Source organism: Antechinus flavipes, chromosome 2, assembly GCF_016432865.1.
Source record: "Antechinus flavipes isolate AdamAnt ecotype Samford, QLD, Australia chromosome 2, AdamAnt_v2, whole genome shotgun sequence".
Classification (NCBI taxonomy): Eukaryota; Metazoa; Chordata; class Mammalia; order Dasyuromorphia; family Dasyuridae; genus Antechinus; species Antechinus flavipes.
In genome coordinates this window covers 495,041,987-495,064,116 of record NC_067399.1, presented here as the reverse complement: position 1 = coordinate 495,064,116, position 22,130 = coordinate 495,041,987, and positions in this window count along the sequence as shown.

Sequence of the window (22,130 nt, the reverse complement as noted above, 5' to 3'; positions counted from 1 at the left end):
ATCTCAGCCTAGGGAGGGTCCTATCTGATCTGGAGGAAGGATGTTAGTTGGAAGCATCATCAGAAAGGGGACTTCCCCCTCTAGTTATAGTTCCATTTCCATTATCTCCCAATTTTATGGAACATCCATCAGATAGGACAGTATTGGAGAAATCTCTGGAGACCTGTGACCTCAGAAAACCTATTTTTTCTCTGGGCAGCTTTAAACTAAAGGAAATAGCATTTGATAAGGAGTTAAAGACAAGTCTTTGACCCTCTTTGTTCCACCCTTTCGGGCTTTCAAGTCTATTCTCCAGAGCACATTATACTGCTGGGACTAGAAGGGGGCAATCAAATACACAATTTGGATAAGAATACCCCGGAAACCAGTTATGCTGTGTCAGTGAATTGTGGTCTAGTGGAAAAAACAATAGGCTGAGAGCCAGGAGATCTTTTCGTAAGACTCTGCTCAGTTTCTAATTCGTTTGCTTTATCTCTGAATCTGTTTCCCTGTCTAATGGGGACAAAAGCACATAGTTGCAATCTTAGAATCAGAACTGAAAGAGAATTGAGAAATCAGATCATTTCATCCCATTCATTTTCCACAGACCCAAACTGAAGTCACAGCAAGTTAGTAACAAAGCTCAGGCTAGAATCCAGCAGACCTAACTTCTAAACCAGAGCTTTCCCCCCAGAATCACACTGAGGCAGAATGAGCTGAATGAGTTTTGACAATCAAACAATCAGAAAACATTTATTAAGTATTTTCTATGTTGCAGGCCCTAATTAAATTCAAATCTAGCCTCACTTTCCAACTATGTGACTTTAGGGAAGCTATTTAACCTCTGTTTGCCTCAGTTTCCTCAATTGTAAAATGGAGATGATAATAATAGCACTTATCTCCTAGGATTGTTGTGAGGATTAAATGAGATAGTGATTGTAAAATTCTTAGCACAGTGCCTGAAACATTTTAGGTACTATGTAAATGCTAATTAGCTGTCATGCAAATACGATTCTGCTCCTTTGTCAACTATGATCAAGTCAGTTTCCCAGGCTGTCCAGTTTAGATAAAATGATGAGAGGCAGAAACGATTAATCAAGCTCTCATTCAGCTTCCATTCTCTTTTTTTTTTTTTAATTTTATTTAATAATAACTTTGTATTGACAGAATCCATGCCAGGATAATTTTTACACAGCATTATCCCTTGCAATCACTTATGTTTCGTTTTTTCCCCTCCCTCCCTCCTCCTCCCCCCCCCCCAAGATGGCAAGCAGTCCTATATATGTTAAATATGTTGCAGTATATCCTAGATACAATACATATTTGCAGAACCGAACAGTTCTCCTGCTGCACAGGGAGAATTGGATTCAGAAGGTAAAAATAACTCGGGAAGAAAACCAAAAATCAAATAGTTCACATTCATTTCCCAGTATTCCTTCTTTGGGTGTAGCTGTTTCTGTCCATCATTTATCCAATGAAACTCAGTTAGGTCTCTTTGTCATAGAAATCCACTTCCATCAGAATACATCCTCATACAATATCGTTGTCGAAGTGTATAATGATCTCCTGGTTCTGCTCATCTCACTTAGCATCAGTCCATGTAGGTCTCTCCAAGCCTCTCTGTATTCATCCTGCTGGTCATTCCTTACAGAGCAATAATATTCCATAACATTCATATACCACAATTTACCCAGCCATTCTCCAATTGATGGGCATCCATTCATTTTCCAGTTTCTAGCCACTACAAACAGGGCTGCTACAAACATTTTGGCACATACAGGTCCCTTTCCCTTTTTTAGTATCTCTTTGGGGTATAAGCCCAATAGAAACACTGCTGGATCAAAGGGTATGCACAGTTTGATAACTTTTTGGGCATAATTCCAGATTGCTCTCCAGAATGGCTGGATTCGTTCACAACTCCACCAACAATTCAGCTTCCATTCTCAAAGAAGTGAGGCTGATAATCTGATCATCCTCTCAGAGACTGTCTAGTTAGTATTTTTCTAGATAGTCACTGCAACCTTTGTGATAGCTTTGACAAAAAGGTTTCCCTGACCATCTTTAAAATAGTCTCAATTCCATAATCTTTGTTACTCCTTATATCCTGCCCCACCCATGCCTGTTCCCCAAAGTTACTAAAGGTTATATCCTTGCCATAAATAAATTGCTCATTCATTTATGACTGTGTTCTATTTGCTTGAGCCCATTCATGAAGATAGCAAAATTTCTGTTATCTTTGATGGATGTCTTGTCATGATTGTTCCATGTCACGAACCTAATTTCTATTGTACTATTTTTATAAAATTCTTTAAATTATGTTCTCCCAAATCTATTTCATATTACCACTCCTCTTTTTTTTTTAAACCACTTCAGCTATTATTAATTGCCTCACAATCCCATTTATTACAGTATCCCTTCCAAATCTTTTCACCCCTTTTTAGGCCTCAATTGATTCCTTCTCCTAATGTTCTTCCTGATAAGAACCTTGACCCATATTGTTCAGAAAAGAAAAAAAATTGAGGCCTTTACAGAGAGCTTTCTCCCCTTCCAATTTCATAATATTATTTTTTTAAAATAACTTTTTATTGACAGAACCCATGCCAGGGTAATTTTTTACAATATTATCCCTTACACTCACTTCTGTTCCGATTTTTCCCCTCCCTCAGATGGCAAGCAGTCCTTTACATGTTGAATAGGTTACAGTATATCCTAGATACAATATATATGTGCAGAACCGAACAGTTCTCTTGTTGCACAGGAAGAATTGGATTCAGAAGGTATAAATAACCCGTGAAGAAAAACAAAAATGCAAGCAGTTTATATTCATTTCCCAGTGTTCTTTCTTTGGGTGTAGCTGTTTCTGTCCATCCTTGATCAATTGAAACTTGTGGTATTCTTGTCCTTTAAAATATAATAGTTCTGTCTGGGAGAGAGCAGGTTTCTCGAGGAGATTTTCTGGAGGCAGCCTTAGTATCAGTTCAGATCAATAATTACTCCAAACGCAGCCAGGTGATAAAAGTTCAGATCTTTTATTGTCTCCAATATAGCCCAGTTAGCTTAGAGGCCTATCTCTCTGCTTGGTTCTAAGAGCTCCCTCCGAATGTCTCCAAATCCAAAGGTTTGTCCTTCAGCCCAGCCAACATCAAGGTGAATCTGTCTTGCCTCCGAGGAGCTCTTGCAGCTTTGTCCTTTGCTTCTGCCTCTGCCTACAGCCAGCAACAAGGTAAAAGTTGTAATGAATCTGTCTTGCCTCTGAGAGAGGACTTCTGGCTCTCAGTCTCCCAGAGTGCTCCTCTCTGACCCCAGTCAATGTTACAAAGTAAAACTCCTCATTCAGAGAGGGCTTCTGGCTGAACTCACTTGACGCTCCCTTCTCAATCTAAATTCAGCTCCATTCTGTCCGAGAGAGCCTCTGTCTGTTTCTTATTTGTGAGAGAGAGGAATTGTGGGATACAAGAGAGAGGGATTATGGGTTTCTTCCCAGAGTGCTCTCTGGCCCTAAGAGCTTCAAGGGAGGTATGAATTCACAAAGTTACACAGTTAACTTTGTGAATCTCCCATACTTGTGAATTCCAATGAGTAAAGGTGTAAACACAAGCATTGTATTAATTAGTTCTATTTAGTACCTTGTTTCAGGTTCTGGCCCAAAACATCTCTTTGTAAGATCAGATCAGTGATACTGAACCATGCTAAAGTAGATAATTATTGTCTCTATCAACTCTAACAGTTTGTAAAGATTCCAACAGAAACTGAGTTAGATCTCTTTGTCGAAGAAATCCACTTCCATCAGAATACATTCTCATACAGTACCGATTTCATATTTTTCAGATTCTTTCTGTCTCTCCTTTTCCTGTCTCACATGATGAGGTAGCCCTTCTTTTTGTCAAGGTTAACCCCCTCCATGTGTTTAATGCATTCACTCTATCTCCAGCAACAGATTGTTCCCTCTGACATTTCCACTCTCACTTATCTTAATTTTTCTCCATGCCCTAGCTACATTCCTACTATCTAGAAACATGTGCATTTCTTCCCTTTCCTCAAAACCTTCACTGATCTTTTTATCCCCTGCTAATTACAGTTCCATATTTCTCCTGCCTTTTATAGCTAAACTCCTTGAGAAAGTCATGTGCAATAAGTACTTGTAACTTTCTTTCCTTTCCTTCTCTTCAGTCTGGCTTCCAATCTCACCATTCAAGTCAAACTGCTATCTCTAAAGTTGCTTTATCCAATGGCCTTTCCTTATCCTTGACTCTGAAGGTTTTAATACTCTTTCTTCCCCATCATTTCTTTTTTCCTCTTTTCAAAACAGTACTCTTAAATATTCTCCAGCATTTCTGAAGTTTCCTGGTTAAATCCTCTTTGCTGGATCTTCCTCCAGGTCTTGAATCTGGTCTACTAACGACAGATGTCCCACAGTGCTCTCTACTGGGCTTTCTCTCTTCCTTCTATATTATTTAACTTGATCTTAATACAAGTCTATTTATACAGTTTTAACCTCTCCACTGAATTCCAGTCTTTCATCTACAAGTGCCTAGCAGACATTTCAAGCTGGATAACCTCTAGACATCTTAATTTCAGCATTATCAAAATTGAACTAATTTTTCATCCCAACCCTCCACCTTTCCCCTAAACGTTCCCCCTCCTACACTGTCCTCCCAGTCTCCTAGGGCAGCTAACTATGTGGCACAGAAATTAGAGGGTCAGTCTGGACTTAGCACAGTGCCTGGCACATAGTAGCTATTTAATAAATGCTTTCCCGACTATTCAGTACATTAGCTATAAGGTTTTAATTAGCCCCTAGGAAGTTAGTTCTTCGTAAGTTTTAACCTTTTTTTCTTTTTTTCCATAAATACTTAGTAGACTCCCTGTTGCTTTAGACAGTATCAGCAAATAGATGTTGCATTGTCTAGCATGTAGTGGAAAGCTCCCTAAACAGAAGTTAGAAAATTGTATGACTTTGCCTCTCGAAACCCTTATTTCCTTCAGTTGAACAATCGTTTTTCACTTTATTCATTCATTTATTCAACAATTTCATACAGTGTCCTCCATGTAAGGCTGGATTATCAGAGAGTGTCAAATTTAAATAAGGCCATTCCTACCCTCTTGGAGTTTACTATATTTAATAGGAAAAAAAACTATTAATACACACACTCTATTATGATTTTAAGCTCTTCAGTCAAGCAAATATGTATTGTATCTAGGATATGCTGCAACATATTTAACATATATAGGAATGCTTGCCATTTTGGGGGGGGAGGAGGGAGGGAGGGGAAAAAACGAAACATAAGTGATTGCAAGGGATAATGTCGTGTAAAAATTATCCTGGCATGGATTCTGTCAATACAAAGTTATTATTAAATAAAATAAAATTAAAAAAATAATAATAATAAAAATTAAAATTAAAAAAAAAAGCTCTTCAGTCAGAAACAATTTTATTTAATATTAATAGTCAAACTGTTGTCCAAAGTTCCATTTTGATGTCCTGACCTAGTTTCCCCAATTCTCCTAGTTTGATATTCTGCCTCAGGTTATAACCTTTCCCTCTTAATGTTTGATGAGATAAAGGTTTTATATCTTTAGGTTATAGACATTCCTTCTTAAGGTTTGACAGGATAAAGGTTTGTCTATTTTAGGTGTCATTAGAATATCAGTGACCTCCCTCCATTGTGTCATCCTAGGGGCCTCCCCCACCATTAGGTTATCCCCCCTAGGTACCTCCCCCATTATATCACTGTTCTTGTTATCCTATAAAAAATCTTGCTATCCCTCTATTTGGGGCTGGATTCTTTGAGATGATAGATAGTCTCGTCCAGCCTTGGGATTAAGATCCATCTGGTCCAGGGGCAGCTAGGTGGCTCAGTGGATAGAGCACCAACCCTGAAATCAGGAGCATCTGAGTTCAAATCTGACCTTAGACACTTAACACTGCCTAGCTGTGTGACCTTGGACAAGTCACTTAACCCCAATTGTCTCAGCAAAAAAAAAAAATCCATCTGGTCCCAATATCTCTCTCCATTTAATAAACTATTGAATTGGTCTCTAATCTCTGTCTTGCTCAGTTTCTTTGACATTACATTTTGGAGCTTCCCCAGCGAGATATTGGGAACTGAGAAGGGTTAGAGACATTTCAAATCTCCACTTTGGGCCTGGAAACAGTTGGGGATCTGGGTTTTCTCTTTCTTGGAAAAGGCCAGTCCTCTGGATTCCTCCAGAAGCTCCAGGAAGAGAACACTTCACCAGCTGGGGCCACACCTGACAGTGGATACTTTCGATTTGGCCAGGAGAGAGTAAGTGTTAGCACCTGGATTCTCAGGATATTAGAATATACTTGCTTGTGCTAACACCTGGGTTCTCAGAATAAATTCTAAGAAGCAGTGTTGAACTGCAAGCGGTTGGCACTACCTGAGTGTCTCCTAAGACACAACTGGTTCTGTGTGCCAATTGGCACAACACTGGGCATTCCAGAGTATAAATCTGGGTGTCTTTTAAAGACACCATTGGCTTAGCCTTGTCTGTGAATAACCAGAAGTGGTTGTCACTGTTGGGGTGTCCTTGAGATGCCGTTGCTTGATTCTTGATTAGTATCTAATTGGATGTAGTTGTCACTATTGGGGTGTCCTTTTTGGGGTACCATGTGGCTTGGTTGATTAGTGTCTAACCAGATGTGGTCGTCACTATTGGGGTATCATTTTTGGGGGTACCATCTGGCTTGGTTTATTAGTGTCTAACTGGATGTGGCTGTCACTATTGGGGTGTCCTTTTTGGGGTGCCATTTGGCGTGGTTGATTAGTGTCTAACCAGATATGGTTGTCACTATTGGGGTATCCTTTTTTGGGGTACCATTTGGCTTGGTTTATTAGTGTCTAACTGGACATAGCTGTCACTATTGGGGTGTCCCTGACATCATTTTGCTTGTTTCTTTATAAAATCTTTCCTTGAGCAGATGCTTTGCTTGAGGAAACTTCCTTTAATGCTCCCTCTCCCCCCCCACACACACAGACCAAGGAGACACATGGCTGTTCTGGTGACCCCACCCTTCTCGAGGGTCCCAAGCTAGCGCTCTCTTTGATCTGTTCTGGGGAGATAACTGGAGAAAAGAGGAGCTGTGTTTGAGCCCTTCTCCCACTCCACTGTTAAATGCAATGGAGTTTCTAATGGTCAGGCTCTAGCACAAGAAGAAAGGTCACTGAATTGGGGTGAGTTTAAAGATATGTCTGCCCATGGCTGCTACTCCCTGGACAGGGGTAAGTGGTCTCTCCTTCAGGTCTTGCTCTCCCAGCAAGATTTGGGGGCTTAGGTGAACTATACCACCCTCAAGTTCCAACGTGGAACTGCCTGAGGAGCCCTCACCATTCAGCATGCATCGTCCCAGGTAAGATGGCATCTCTTCCTCCCCCACCCTCGCTCTGGCCTTTCCTCTCCCTTCTTCCATCGAGTGGGGAGTGTATACATTTGAAAATGGGACTTGGTTTCCTTGATTTGGTCGTCCTGTGTTAGAGCAATACCCCTCCCGTCACAACCTTTTAACTGTAGAAGGCTCAGAATTACGCTTTTGCATGCTCAGGAGGCTGTCTACAAAGACTGGGAATTTTAAGATGCCATTTAATGTTTTATGTTTTAATGGTTTTTTTGTTTTGTTTTGTTTTTTATGTTTTAATGGTTTTAATGTTTTAATGTTAGTATCCTACTGAATGTTGTAATTGTGCAGTCTAAGTGTGATCAGTGTTCTGTATGTCTTGTATGTTATTGCCTGTTTTGTGACTTAAGGTTAAAAAAAAAAGGCTCCATTTGGATTATGGGAGAAAAAACTGTAATTTGTTTGTCTGTTCTGCTAATTTAAGAACAATGATCAAATTTGGGAATTGGTTATTTCAATATTGAACTCCAGCTGGAGAAAACATTTGATTAGGAATTTAAAGATGATTCTAAATTTGGGAAATAAATTTTACTGTTGTCTATGCAGGCTAGAATTAGTTATCTTCAAGTATAAGGTCTTAAAAGAACAATAACTTGTTACAGAAGCTCTGTTAACTTGCCTGAAAGGGGTCATGTGCCTCTAATTAGGTAAAGTATGTAGCAAAAAGGATCTGACTTTTCTGAAAGCTTCAACTTTGGTCAAGTTGGAGCTTAGGAAGAGTCCATTGGGAATAATGGCATCATGGGGCCAGAAGGAGGGAAAGAAACTATGTTGTTTCATTATTTGAAATGAGATAGGAAAAGCAGTTTTATATTACTGGGAATTTAAAGCTGTTTGTTACCTATATTATAACATTGTAAAATATGCTTTAAATTCAGCTCTGCTGGACATGTGGGCTCCATGGAATTCACCCCAGCACTGATTTCTGCTACTTTAAATGTTGGGTGAGGTAGGGATCTTTTGTAAAGATTTAACACCCTCCTCCCTCTCCCCCCACTGCTGTTTCTTCAGCTATTGGAGTATCTAGTTAGCCTGGAGTGAAGTTTAGTTCGACTTTCCTCCCTGCCTCCCAACCCTGTCTCTTTGGAGGTAGAGTGGGGAGAAGGGCAGTTCCATGGAATCCTCTTCTCTCCCCTCCCTCTAAACTGTTCCAGACATTTCTTAATCAAGTCATAGCTACCTGGTTCTTGGCTAAAAGCAGCAAACTGATAAGATTATGGTAAATATCTGTTTAGGATTTGTTACTGGAGGTAAAATTTCTTGGGTTTGTAGTTAATATGTCACTGCATTTTTTCCTCCTGAGCAATGGTCAATAAGAAATTGTTAATTCAATTATGTCATACCTTGTTTCCAATCTGATTATCTGTAATCATTATATCCTAAATACTTGAGCAAATAAATATTTAGTCTAGTCATCTATTAGTTACTAGATATTGTGTCTGGATATTCAAGGTTATCTGGATAACCTAAATATGGTGACTGGATATTTTAAGGTTTATAACTAATGAGAGACCACATCTTGTATCAGTTCTTATGGACCAGTCTTTCTATCTCAGACGTCAAGTGAGTTCAGTCAGAAGCCCTCTCTCAGAGGAAAGAAAGATTCATTACAACTTTTACCTTGGTGCTGGCGGGAGGCTGAAGAAAGGAGAGGCAAAGGACAAAGCTTCTTCAAGAGCTCTTGGAACCAAGCGGAAAGATAGGCCTCTAAGCTAACCGGGCTATTTTGGAGGAAGCAATAAAAGATCTGAACTTTTAGCACCTGGCTGCATTTGGGTGATTATTACTTTTAACTGAAACTAAGGCTGCTTCCAGAAAACCTCCCCGAGAGCCCTGCTCCCAGTGAGAACCATTATTATTTTAAATAAGAAAAACACCACATTTTGGTAGATTTGTTTTTATTTCTAGATTTGTTCAAATTACAGATATAGTGACTTATTTCTGGGACCTACATCAAGCTTTGATTGTCAGCACGCCACATTACATACACCCATCCCCCTCCCTGGACTGAGCATCTTCTGCCCATTTTCAGCAGGAAGCAGTTTTTGAGAACCATCGCCCCCTTTCCTGATGTAATTCCGACTGATATGGGGGAGTGGGAAAGTGGTTGACTTGTTAGAATTGTAACTGTATTACTGTGTGTTTAACACTTGGGATGGAAATTGTTAAACTTGTGTAACTATTGCTGTTATGTTTGAGGGACTTTTAGTCTGTTATGTATATGCATATGTATATGATTTATATTTGGGGTGGTTATTTGATAATTTCTTTCCAAAAGAAAAAAAAAGGGAGGAAGAAATAGGAAATTGGGGAAACTGGTATATTTTCTTAGGCACTTCTGCCCTATCCCCTATCTTACTAGTTCAGATTTAGTTGGAAGTCCTTTACTCCTTGCTTAAATTTACTAGACTATGATTTGCTAGTTGTGCTTTAACTTTGAAATCCCTTATTCTGTTGGAATTGCCCTGGCAGACTCAGTTTTGGGGATTATTTTTTAGAAACAATGAGAAATTGATACCTGTCTTGGAACTGGCAGTCTCTCTGATCTGTTTCTCCACTCCTGTTACCCCAGATCCTTAATTAGTATTTCAGCCTACTTAAAAGGACCTTGTAGTTGATTTCGGGCCTCTAAAAACTTGGGGTTTGCCTACCGTGGTCTAACTGTTCATCATCTGCTCAGAAATCTGATCCTTTCTTCAGCCCTGTCTGTTCCTCTGGGCAGGGACAAGTGGAGCTACTCCTAGCCTCACCCTTCTCCCCTGGAGCGGGTTGCCCCTCTGAATGGGCAGCACAACTGTCGAAAATTGTTGGACTTGAAAACCCTCAGGAATCATTGGATTCTCTGAGACATGATAAGATTGTTGTAGGACTTGAAAACCCTCAGGAATCATTGGATTCTCTGAGACATGATAAGATTGATGTAGGACTTGAAAACCCTCAGGAATCATTGGATTTTCTGAGAAATGATAAGACTGTTACACGATTTCAAAATCTTCTGGAATCATTGGATTCCCTGACATGTGAAGCAATGGACAATAGATTGGTTTGGGACTATCTCTTGGCTGCTAAAGAAGGCGTATGTGTGACTGCTGTTTTTACATACCCTCCTTCTAGGACTTTTGGCAATCTTTTACAGCACCATGTTGATTTATATTGTTTGTTATACCACTACTTGCATGTACAATTCATGTTTGTTACACCACATCGAGCCTGCACTGACCGAGGGGAGGGTCATCACTAATAGCCTCTGTGTTATTGCTATGTGCTTGTGTAATACCTCCCATGCTGATGGGTTTGTGCATAATTAGACTCTCAGCCCAGAAACCCGCTAGCAACCCCCACTTCCCTTTGGTGCTTTTCAACTCCCTTCCTGAGATGTCAGGGAGGATGTGATCACCTCCCCTTGGGGGCTCTGACCTCTCTGAGGAGTCAGGGATGGTGTGACCACCTGTGTTCTACAACAAAAGAAAGCAGGAGATGTAATGGGCTGAAGCTTGAGTTGATGCACTGAGGTCCCAAGCACATGAGGCTAAATAATAATTGGACCATACTCTATTAATATATTAATATTAATGGACCCCGCCCACTCTTTATGCAAGTCCTGACGTATTGTATAGAAAATGATGATTTTAGTGGGTGGAGGCTGAGGGGCAGGAAGAAGCAGGGAGGGATTGCTGACTGGCTTCTTGTAGCAACTGCTCACATTGCTATCGCAATCCCCCCTTCACCTCAAAAAGAATAAAGATTGAAGATTTTCCCTTAACCTGAATTCCTGACTCCGGCTGATTTTAAAATACGCGGTCATCACATTTGGCGCCCAATGTGGGGCGAATTTAGGGTTAAGCAGAAGCCAAGTCATGTACAAATGACCACAGCTGTCCATATGCTCCCTAACTGCAGAGGATATGACAATTGAAAGTCAGATAAGGAACTTTGTGTATTGCTGATTAACTCTGGGGTTATCAGGGAGAGACTTGACCTTGCCATAAGTCCTTGCAAGGTCCTTTTAAGTATGCTGAAATACTAATTAAGGACCTGGGGTAACAGGAGTGGAGAAACAGATCAGATCTTTATTTTGATTTTTATTTGGTCTATTCCCCAATTGTCCTATTTAGTTATTCTGCCTCAGGTTATAACCTTTCCCTCTTAATGTTTGATGAGATAAAGGTTTTATATCTTTAGGTTATAGACATTCCTTCTTAAGGTTTGACAGGATAAAGGTTTATCTATTTTAGATGTCATTAGAATATCAGTAACCTCCCTTCATTGTGTTATCCTAGGGGCCTCCCCCACCATTAGGTTATCCCCACCTAGGTACCTCCCCCATTATGTCATTGTTCTTGTTATTCTATAAAAAAGCTTGCTGTCCCAATACTCGGGGCTGGATTCTTTGAGATGATAGTCTTGTCCAGCCCTGGGACCAAGATCCATCTGGTCCAGTTTCTCTCTCCATTTAATAAACTATTGAATTGGGGTCTAATCTCTGTCTTGCTTAGTTTCTTTGGCATTACAAAACATTTCTAGTTTGGAGACAGAAAGATGACTAAATTGACACATGTCTTGAGACATGCTCTCAATCCCAGATTCATTTTTGGCAACAAGGAAAAATTCACAATATGTAAAAATATAGTTCAGACTCATATTCTAGAGTTGGTCACTTCCTTTATTTGGAATAAAAGGGACCGTTTCCCAGCTGTCTATCTAAATCCTTTTCCTATGAGGAAAGATGGGTTCTTTCTTGGGTGGGAAGCTAAGTTGTCTGAGAAAATCTGACTTATTCTAGACCTACTACTCAACTTTCCTAGGGTCTTTTCCAAAGAATCCATAAAGAGCTTTTTAGAGCTGAGAAATGTTATTTCTTTGCATTTCTACAGAAACTAAAGTTTTTTAAGAATTATTTCACACAAGTAATAGGATAGAAACAACAGAGACAATTAAGATATATTATCTGTTAAGTAAAGTTTTAATACAAAAATGGAAAACAGTATTATGAAAGGTCCAGAGAAAATCTTTATTATTTGGGGGGGATAAGAAAAGGATTCATAAAAGAGGTGGTATTTAAGTTGGCTTTTAAAGATTAAGGATTCTGTGTCAAATAAAAATCAAAGGCTCAAGGGGAAAATGTGTGCTTTTGGAGAAAAGGAATGGAAGTTGGGGTGGGGAAGAAAGTTCTATAAAAGTTGGAATATGTGGAAGATAACATGAGACAAGGCTGGAAAAGTAGGCTTTTGTTGACTTTGCCGAGGGTCACAGAGAAGAGGTAGAGAAATATGTTTATTTTACAGATGAGGAAACTGAGATTCAGAGAGGTCAAGATTTATCTATGGGTCATAAAGTGACCTCCAGATTTCCCTATTGCTCTTGAAGACACCATGATAAGATCTTAGCTTTAGCAGGAAGAAATCTTAGAAGCCAACGGAATCAAAACCTCTCATTTTACAGGTGAGGAAATGAGGGTTCAGAGAAACTTGTAAAGCAAGTAAATATTGTCAACCTTTTTTTTCAGATTTTAGCCTAATTTTGCTATTCTTAGCAAATGATCTAAGACAACTAAAGGAATTATGATAAAATTCCATACCCAGAGAAAGAATTGATTGTATCTGAATACAGACTGAAGCATACTTTTTTTTTTTTTTTTTTTTTTGGGGGGGGGCGGAGAGATTGGAAATCTATGTTTTCTTTTATAACATGACTTTTATGAAAATATTTTGCACAATTTCACATGGGTCTTCTCAATGGGAAAGGATATAGGAAGGAAGAGAGGAGAATATGGAATTTAAAAAATTTAAAAACAAATATTTAAAAATTGTTTTACATGTAGCTGAGGAAAATACAAATATTAAAACAGTCCAAGAAAGACAGATTTGGGTTATATCATGGCTTTATTCCTCCCAAGAAGGTGGACATATATGCATGGGAACATAGTGTTGAGCTCAGAGCAGGGGTTATAAAACAAAAATAACAAAGGACAGGTATAATCATGGTGGTGTGATAAGATTATCAAGACAAAAATACAGATCTGAGGCTGCGCATAATAATCTTATCAGGTTATCTTTGGGCTGGGCTATTTTTTCAGAAGGCATATTTTGACAGTGTCAGGTTTGGCTCTTGGGCTGGGAGTCCACATGAGTCATTCTGAGTTCTGTGGCATAGTAGGGGGAGTTCAAGGGTCAACATGCAAATAGTGCAAGGAATTCCTAAAGTGCTCCAGTTTATGGAATGCTCAGTTTGTCTCCTGCTTCTGATTCCCAGGTCAGTGTGACCTCTTCTGGATGGTAGGGGAACTTGAGCAAATTAAGGTGGTTAGTAAGAATCATTAACTGCCTCAGCTTCACAGTCTCTGAAGCAGGACCTGAACTCATGTGTACTTGATTCCTTAGGGCTATTTTGGCTTTTTGTGACAGAACTCATTTTGGTTCGTTTCTATAAGTCTCCTTTTCTGGGCCATTGTTGACATCACACCTCTATTGAAAGTAGATTTTGGGGATTAGCTAACTCAATTTTATCCTTTATTTGCTGCTATTCATTTTTCTTCCTTTCTGCAGGATGCTTCTTTGGCAGATACTGAATATCTCCTTCCTTACATTTCTTCCCCCATTCCTTTATTTTTTGGAGAGGCAATCAGGATTAAGTGGCTCTCTAGGTTCAGTGTCTGAGGCTGATTTTGAACACAGATTCTTCTGACCTTAGGGCCCCTGCCCTATCTTCTGCTCTATCTAGCTGCTCCATTCTCTCATTAATTTTATGATTTCAAAAGAAAATTGATAGGATTTTGAATAATTCCAGGAACTCACCCCAAGTCTAATAAAGTATAGTAGTAGTTGTTTGTCCTTTGTTCTTTAGGAGGACCATGATAATCAGGGAGATGATGTCATGACTTGAAGTGGGTTGGATTTAAGTGAAGGAGGGCTGACCAAGGTCACCAGCCTTACTTTTCCCTCCAGAGACAGCTGGGTCCAATGGCCAGATATAGATTAGGATTACAGAGACAGCCATAGATGCAGTAGGAGACTTTGGCCTTTTTAAACTTAAGGTCTTTAACAGCTCTTAGTTTGACTGAAGCAACACTCAATCAGTAACTAAAGCTAGATAAGAAAGAAATGAGGCAAAGAATGGCTTTTTTTTATCTAGTCAAAAAAATTCATTCTGGCAAAGGAAGATTTTCAGATTTTCTGACCAAAACAGAAACAGTGAGGCTATTGGGACAAAACAAAGACAAAACAAAGTGGGCTTGGCCTGGAATTTTTTATTGATCAATCAATGAAAGCCAGAGGAGACTCAGCTCCTACCTAGTAGGAACTTAATAAATATGAACTTACTAAATGACTAATAAAGAAAATAAAGTTTTCTCTGTTGCTGTTCAGTGGTATCAGACTCTGTATGACCCTATGGACAAAGTCCATGAAGTTTTTTTTTTTTTTTAATTTATTTCAATAGTATTTTATTTTTCCAAATACTTGCAAAGATACTTTTTTTGTTTTTTTTTTTAACATTCTTTGCAAAACCTTTGTGCTCCAAATTTTTCTTCGTCTCCTCTCCATTCCCCTACCCCCAAGATAGCAAGCAATCTTATAGGGTTAAACATGTACAATTCTTCTAAACATATTCTAAACATATTTCCATATTTGTCATGCTGTACCAAGAAAAAAATCAGATCAAAAGGGGGAAAAAAAGCAAACAAATAAACAATAAAAAGAAATGTTGAAAATACTATCCTTTGATCCACATTTAGTCTCCATAGTTCTCGCTGGATGTGAATGACACTTTCCTTCACAAGTCTGTTGGAATTATATGGATTTTTTTGTTTTGCTTTTTGACAAAAATACTGGACTTGTTTGCTATTTCTATCTCTAAGGTGTCCTCATTTTATAGATGAGCAACTGATGTATATTATAGGGACTAAGTGACTTGCTCAGGGTCACACAGGTAACACATATCAGAGGCCAGATTTGAACTCCTATCTTCCCAAGTCCAGACTCAGTGCTCTCACTGCTCCATCTACCCTACCATCCAAAGTTTTTTTTTTTGATCTAGAGTAAATGGCTTTGTCATAAGAACACATTCTTTCTTTTGTAACGATTGGAGTATACTAATAAGTATCTTTTTCCTGCCAAAACTGTTTTGTAACATTTTCTCATCATTTTCTCATCTCATCAGTTATTCTTAGTTTTGTTGCTCAAGAGTAAAGACTATAAATCATCTCTAAAGTTGTGAGATGCATATATCCTTTACCCACTGGTTGTGCAGTGGCTAGTAAGAACCCTGAATGTTCTCACACTACCTCCTACCTATGGCTGTTCCCCAAGGTGCTACTTTACTCTCTCACTCTGGACTCTTGATCTGGGCAATCTCTCTATATTCCATAGGCTTAATAATCAACTTTATGCAAATAATACCCAAATCTATATGTTCAATCCCATTCTCTCCCCTGAGCTTTCGTCTCATATCACCAGTTGCCTGTTGATCATTTCAAATTGGATACTTGGTAGATATCTTAAATTCAATATGTTTAAAGTGAACTCATTATCTTTTCCCCTAAACTCTCCCCTTTTCCAAATTTCCCTATTTTTGTTGAAGTAGCCACTATCTTTCAATTACTCAGCTTCATATCTACGTCATATATTCATCAATCGTCAAACCTTGCCATTTCCCCCTTCATAATATTTCTCATGCAATTCCTTCTCTATTTACACGGCTACCATTTTATTCTCATTGCTTTAGTCTACTACTTGATTATCTTTCCTCTAATTTACCTCATAAATAGAGATGTTCTTTTCCCTCCTGACCTCAAGCATCAGTGTTTTCATGAAGCATTTCCTGATCCCCCTAAGATTTAGTGCCTTAGCTCCCAAATTTTCTTATTTGGTTATTTTGTATATTTGTATTTATTAATTTTATATTTGTTGACATACCATCAAATGACCCTGCCTTCCATTTCCATCAGCCTCCTTAGTTCCCAATGTTGAGATTGAGAGGGGATCCTGAAAAGTTGGGGGTCACAGATTGGTATTGTGAGGTTTCTTAAAAGAATTTGCAGGTTTTGCATTTTGGATTTCCTTAACAGACTAATTGTACAATATTTCAGAGTCCAATTCTTTTTGTACAGCAAAATAACGGTTTGGTCATGTATACTTATTGTGTATCTAATTTATATTTTAATATATTTAACATTTACTGGTCATCCTGCCATCTGGGGGAGGGAGTGGGGGGAAGGAGGGGAAAAATTGAAAGAAGAGGTTTGGCAATTGTCAATGCTGTAAAGTTACACATAGATATAACCTGTAAATAAAAGGCTATTAAAATTTAAAAAAAAAAAAAAAAAGAATTTTCAGGTTTGAACCCATATCCAAGTCAAGGAGCAAAGTTTATTGGAATTGTGATGCCAATTGAAGCGGGCTAAGTTCCAAAAGAATTTAGCAAAGGACCCAAGAGAAAAAACATAGATTTATGGGACAAAGTTGATCAGAGCTTCATGTTACTTATTTGCTAATTTTATGCTTTACAAGTAGATTTGAGGGATAGTCTATTCACTATTGTCTCAGGAACTTGGTTATCACTGACCAACAGATTATCTGACAGTCAGTAATGTTTGTAGGACTTATTCTAAGGTCAGAAGACTTTGAAATCATTGACAGACAGATTGTTAGAACAATATCATTTTTAGGTCAGAAGGCCTCAGAATCACTAATATATCTTCCCTAAATCTAAAGGAAGAAATATTATTATATTCCTAGATCAGAGGACTTTTATAATAGTACTCCAAGGTTGGAAGGAGAGGGGATTACAGATTCCAAAGCCAGAGGACTTTAGAATCATTGACAAATTGTTAGAACAGAAGCACCCAAAGGTCAGGGGAACCTCCCTTCTACTGTCTGTCCTAGAAATTATAGCCCATCACCATGACCTATAACTTTCTTCCAATTTAGCTATACACAGAGGCAAGGATACTTTGAGCATAACTGTTCTGGATCCTACTCTTAAGAGTTAATTACTAAATTTTCTATTTGAGCATATTTATACCTCAAAAATATCTGTACATCAGCACTTGTGTTAGTGATGGTCTGATCTTTAGAAACTGGGAGAAAATAATTCAGATTAAATTTAAAATATATATACTTTTTGTTGATAGGGGAAAGCTATTAAGCATTTTTATATGGGATGGTTAGATAGAGCACTGCCCTGGAGTTGGGAGAATCTGAATTCAAATCCAATCTCAGATACTTACTAGCAGTGCAACATTGAGCAAGTCATTTAACCTTCACTGCCTTTTAAAAATTATCTCTGTGAGAAATGCAAATTAAGACAACTCTGAGATACCACTACACACTTGTCAGACTGGCTAGAATGACAGGGAAAGATAATGCAGAATCTTTGGAGGGGAAATGAGAAAACAGGGATATTAATACATTTTTGGTGGAATTGTGAATACATCCAACCATTCTGGAGAGCAATTTAGAACTATGCTCAAAAAGTTATCAAACTGTGCATACTCTTTGATCCAGCAAGTGTTTCTACTGGGCTTATCTCTCTCTCTCTCTTTTTTTTAAATTTAATTTTATTTAATAATAACTTTATATTGACAGAATCCATGCCAGGGTAATTTTTTACAACATTATCCCTTATGTTGTAAAAAAATTACCCTGGCATGGATTCTGTCAATATAAAGTTATTATAAAATAAAATAAAATATTTTTAAAAAAAAACAAATGTAAACATTTTTGAATATATCTTAGAAAAATATTTAATAAATAAAGTAAAATAAAAAGCTATACAGACAAAAAAAAATTATCCCTTGCACTCGCTTCTGTTTCGATTTTTCCCCTCCCTCCCTCCACCCCCTCTCCTAGATGGCAAGCAGTCATATATATGTTAGATATGTTGCAGTATATCCTAGATACAATATATGTTTGCAGAACCAAACAATTCTCTTGTTGCACAGGGAGAATTGGATTCAGAAGGTAAAAATAACCCGGGAAGAAAATCAAAAATGCAAATAGTTCATATTCGTTTCCCAGTGTTCTTTCTTTGGGTGTAGCTGCTTCTGTACATCATTTATCCATTGAAACTCAGGTCTCTTTGTCAAAGAAATCCACTTCCATCAGAATACATCCTCATACAATATCGTTGTCGATGTGTATAATGATCTCCTGGTTCTGCTCATTTCACTTAGCATCAGTTCATGTAAGTCTTTCCAAGCCTCTCTGTATTCATCCTGCTGGTCATTCCTTACAGAACAATAATATTCCATAACATTCATATACCACAATTTACCCAGCCATTCTCCAATTGATGGGCATCCATTCATTTTCCAGTTTCTAGCCACTACAAACAGGGCTGCTACAAACATTTTGACACATACAGGTCCCTTTCCCTTCTTTAGTATCTAGTATTTAGTATCTAGTATCTAGTATCTAGTATTTAGTAGCCCAGTAGAAACACTGCTGGATCAAAGGATATGCACAGTTTGATAACTTTTTGGGCATAATTCCAGATTGCTCTCCAGAATGGTTGGATTCGTTCACAACTCCACCAACAATGCATCAATGTCCCAGTTTTCCCGCATCCCCTCCAACATTCATCATTATTTTTTCCTCTCATCTTAGCCAATCTGACAGGTGTGTAATGGTATCTCAGAGTTGTCTTAATTTGCATTTCTCTGATCAATAGTGATTTGGAACACTCTTTCATATGAGTGGTAATAGTTTCAATTTCATCATCTGAAAATTGTCTGTTCATATCCTTTGACCATTTATCAATTGGAGAATGGCTTGATTTCTTATAAATTAGGGTCAGTTCTCTATATATTTTGGAAATGAGGCCTTTATCAGAACCTTTAACTGTGAAGATGTTTTCCCAGTTTGTTGCTTCCCTTCTAATCTTGTTTGCATTAGTTCTGTTTGTACAAAGGCTTTTTAATTTGATATAATCAAAATTTTCTATTTTGTGATCAGTAATGGTCTCTAGTTCATCTTTGGTCACAAATTTTTTTCTCCTCCACAAGTCTGAGAGATAAACTATCCTGTGTCCCTCTAATTTATTTATAATCTCATTCTTTATGTCTAGGTCATGGACCCATTTTGATCTTATCTTGGTATATGGTGTTAAGTGTGGGTCCATGTACTGGGCTTATATCTCAAAGAGATGTACAAGAATGTTTGTGGCAGCCCTCTTTGTAGTGGCCAGAAACTGAAAACTGAGTAGATGCCCATCAATTGGAGAATGGCTGAATAAATTGTGATATATGCATGTTATGGAATATTATTGTTCTGTAAGAAATGACCAACAGGATGATTTCAGAAAGGCCTGGAGAGACTTACATGAACTGATGCTGAGTGAAATGAGCAGGGCCAGGATATCATTATATACTTCAACAACAATACTATATGATAATCAATTCTGATGGTCCTGGCCATCTTCAGCAATGAGATGAACCAAATCAGTTCCAATGGAGCAGTAATGAACTGAACCAGCTACACCCAGCGAAAGAATTCTGAGAGATGATTAAGAACCATTATATTGAATTCCCAATCCCTATATTTTTGCCCACCTGTGTTTTTTATTTCCTTCACAGGCTAATTGGACAATATTTCAGAATCTGATTCTTCTTGTACAGCAAAATAATGGTTTGGTCATATATACTTATTTTGTATTTAATTTATACTTTAATATATTTAACATGTATTGGTCAACCTGCCATCTGGGAAGGAGGTGGGAGGAAGGAGGGGAAAAATTGGAACAAAAGGTTTGGCAATTGTCAATGCTTTAAAATTACCCATGCAAATATCTTGTAAATAAAAAGTTATTAAATTTAAAAAATTATCTCTGTGGTGTCAGAATTCCAAAATTTTCTCTGATCACAGCATTGTATTCTGTCTCGCTTCTTTCAAACCTATTGCCCATCTTCATGGTGACCTTGAGTCACTCTACCTTCTCTCTCCTTGTTTTCTTAGTCTTCCATCACCTCTATTCTGGCCTTTTTTCCTACTTTGTAGTCCCCTTTCCATCCATGATGGTCTCCACTGTTGGTTTGTCAGTTCATCTCTGATGGGCCCTTCACTCTTGTCAAGAAATGCTGCTCTTCTTAATAGACTCTGATAACAACTATTCCAATTCTTTTCTCTCTTCAGACTTCATCTACACTTTTGTCCTGTTCTCAGAAGGCCTTACTATCTGATTTTCTGAGAAAATGGAGACAATCTGTAACGAGTTACCTGTCCCTAATCAAATCCACAGTTTTGGCACATAGTAGGTATAACAAATACTTATTCCTTCCTCTCCTGTTCTAAATTTCAAAATCTCTCTTCACCTCTCATTCTCATTTGTTCTTGTCTTTGGAGAGGATGATGAAGTGAATAAGATCATGGGGAAAAGACCCCAGGTTTTTGGTAGATGAGTGGCCCATAGAGAGGGACAGTCATAGGAAAGGGACTGAATTTTACTGTCCAAGCTCCTTCTGAGATAAGCAAGGAGGAATTATCTAGTACTTAAATTGGCCTTTTGTTCTTAAGTAGGATGTTTGTTGTCTTAAATAGACCTTTAGTGTAATTAGAAAATCAAATTATGATGTCAATCCCCAAGGTTATTTTTCCCCTATAAAAACCCCACCTGTACCCCATTTCTTTGCTAAAAAAAAATTCCTTATGAAAATTAGCTCACTGTCAGTAGCATAATAAAATTTTTGCTTCTTGATTTGTAAGGGATTAAACCTACAAAATTTTCAGACACCTGGAGACACTGGCCTGTAATCCCAATATGTTTTTTGGGTCCAACTCCAATATCCTAACATTTGTTGGATTCTATGGGAGTCCTGAAACTCCAATATATTTCGGGGGACATTGAGCCCTTTTGCATTCTATCAAGAAGACACTTTTCTTGTGTCTTTGACTCCAAACTTTTTTCTTTTGCTCAGGCTGATTCTGATGGTCATAAGGATGATGGGGAGAACCCTGAAGCTTTCCTCTGACTTTTGGGGAGAACTCTTTGAGAAACTCTCCTTGAACTCTCTTCTGGGACAGGCCAGCCTCAGAGAATCTAGATAAAAATGATTTCATTCTGTTATCTTGGTGGGACTAGCTACACCCTCTATTGAGTTGAGTCCAGGACCACTCCTACTTAGCCCAAACTTAAGTAGTCTCGTTTAGCTGGAGATCTGGACCTGATATCTCTATTGAGCTAAAAATTGGCTCAGGACCACTCCCAATAAGTGGTCTCATTCAACTAGAAATCTAGGCCTGGGGGCAGTGACATTAGAAGTAATTTCTTTCCATTGAAACTTCAGCCTCAGATTTCCTATTTAAAGGGCAATTGTGGGGTTCGTTTCTTTGCAGAGGCCCAAAAGCAGGACCATGCCATGCCAAGGGACTGTTGTGCCACAGTTCCCTTTTAATGTCCTGACCTAGTTTCCCCAATTGTCCTATTTAGTTATTCTGCCTCAGGTTATAACCTTTCCCTCTTAATGTTTGATGAGATAAAGGTTTTATATCTTTTAGGCTATAATCATTCCTTTTTAATGTTTGACAGGATAAAGATCTATCCAATTTAGACATCATTAGAATATCAGTAACCTCTTTAGTACCTCCCTCCATTGTGTCATCCTAGGTGCTTCCCCCCATTAGGTTATCCCCATCCAGGTACTACCCCCATTATGTCACTGTTCTTGTTACCCTATAAAAATCTTGCTGTTCCAGTACTCAGGGCTGGATTTTTTGAGACCATAGTTTCATTCAGCCCTGGG